We start from the raw sequence: 2,205 nt of genomic DNA, 5'->3' as shown, positions 1-2,205 counted from the left end.
ATCAACCATGTATAAAGCTGGTAGGAAGGTCAAAAGACAGAAGTAGTAAAATCATCTATATTCTCAATAAGTAGTCAAGGGGTACACAAAACAAAAAGATGCAAAATATGATGTCAAAACCAGTAAAGTTGGGGAGAGTAAAAATGCAGGGTTGTTAAAATGTGTTCAGACTTAAGAGATCAGCAACTTAAAATAATTATACACTCATATATATTTCTATATATATTAACCTTACGGTAAGTACAAACTAAAAATCTATATAGATACACAAAAAAGAAAGGATTCCAAACATAACACTAAAAATAGTAATCAAATCACAAGGGAAGAGAACAAAAGAAGAAGAAAGGAGCAAAAAAGAAGTACAAAAATAACCCCCAAACAATTAGCAGAGTGGCAGTAAGTACAAAGTTATCAACAATTACTTTAAATGTAAAGGAACTAAGTGCTCCAATCAAAAGATTTAGAGTGGTTGAATGATACAAAAACAAGGCCCATATATATGCTCCTTACAAGAGACTCATTTCAGATCTAAAGACATACACAGACTGGAAGTGAGAGATTGGGAAAAGGCTTTCCACGTAAATGGAAATGAAAAGAAAGCTGGGGTAGTGATATTTATATCAGACAAAATAGACTTAAAGTCTATTTTAAAGAGACTGTGACAAGAGACAAAGAAGGATACCACATAATGATCAAGTGTCAGTCCAAGAAGAAGATATAATAATTGTAGGCAGAACTGGAGCTCTGGGTAGCACCAGCAGTGGCATAGGAGGCAGCAAGGCTGCGATGGCAGAAGCCAACCAGTGATTGCAGCAAGAGTGGCAGGGACAGAGCAGACCACAAGGAAGGTGCACAGGCAGCCAGACTGGGCCAGGCCATGGGGAGAGTGGCCACTGGGAAGCAGGCAAGAGGCTGGGTGGGCAGTGGGCAGCCGCCTAGCTGTGAAGCGACATGGTGCTGCTCAAGGAGCATCGAGTCATCTTACCTGTGGCTGTGGAAGAGTATCAAGTGGGGTAGCTGTATTCTGTGGCTGAGGTCAACAAAAGTGAAACTGGTGGTGGTAAAGGCATAGAGGTCCTGGTGAATGAGCCCTATGAGAAGGACAGTGAGAAAGGCCAGTAAACACACAAGATCTACCACTTACAGAACAAAGTGCCCACGTTTGTTCAAATGCTGGCCCCAGAGGGAGCCATGAATATACATGAAAAAGCATGGAATGCCTACCCTCCTACCCTTATTGCTGAACTGTTATTACAAATGAGTACATGAAAGAAGACTTTCTGATTAAAACTGAAACCTGGCACAAACCATATCTTGGCACCCAGGAAAATGTGCATAAACTGGAACCTGAGGCATGGAAATATGTGGAAGCCATACATATAGACACTGCAGATCAAAACCAAGTACTTAGCAAGGATTTCAAGGTAGAGGAAGACCCAGCAAAATTTAAACCTATCAAAACAGGCCGAGAACCCTTGAGCCCCAACTGGAAGCAAGAACTTGTAAATCAGAAAGACTACCCATATATTCATACATACAAAATGGTTACTGTCAAGTTCAAGTGGTGGGGCCTGCAGAACAAAGTGGAAAACTTTATACATAAGTAAGAGAGGTGTCTGTTTACAAACTTCCACAGGCAGCTGTTCTGTTGGCTCAATAAGTGGGTTGACCTGACTATGGACAGCATTCAAAGGATGGAAGAAGAGATGAAGAGATAGCTGGATGAGACAAGGCAAAAGGACCCAGTGAAAGGAATGATGGCAGATGACTAAAGCCACCCCTCCTCCTTCTGCACTTTTTGCAAGACAGTGGTCAAAAGGAAGGCCCAGCAGCTTCACCCTCCCAAGTGACAGGTCATCTTCAGATGTAGCCTTTCTGTGCCCATTCTTCAGACAACTTTTTATCCCTTACTGTAGCTAATTCTAGATGCCCTCTAATATTGTGAACAAATAGACCATCTGGTATTATGAAGTCCATGTGTGCAGAAGCCTGTTCCTCTGAGATGTGTGGTGTGTGCTGTACTTACAGCTCCTCCCTCTCCAACCATTGTGTTCTCAACCTATTTCTGTGTGCCCTCCCCCACTTTATTTCCAAGTGACAATTTTAGTCTTTCAAAAAAAGTTGTATATATATACGCACCCAACATCGGAGCACTTAAATACATAATGCAAATATTAACAGACATAAAGGGAGAAATTGACAGTA

General features: G+C 41.5%; 1 pseudogene across 1 annotated transcript; it reads left to right on the top strand.

The window, feature by feature from the left end:
- Positions 1–916: 916 nt before the first annotated feature.
- On the top strand, positions 917–1,878 carry LOC308616591 (phosphatidylinositol transfer protein alpha isoform-like; annotated as a pseudogene). The gene has a single exon. The product of its transcript is annotated as a phosphatidylinositol transfer protein alpha isoform-like (transcript).
- Positions 1,879–2,205: the final 327 nt, after the last annotated feature.

The sequence above is a fragment of the Mesoplodon bidens genome (assembly GCF_964165515.1).
Source record: "Mesoplodon bidens genome assembly, chromosome: 4".
Classification (NCBI taxonomy): domain Eukaryota; kingdom Metazoa; phylum Chordata; class Mammalia; order Artiodactyla; family Ziphiidae; genus Mesoplodon; species Mesoplodon bidens.
The sequence above is the reverse complement of the archived record's forward strand: the minus strand, read 5'-3'. Positions and strand labels throughout refer to the sequence as shown.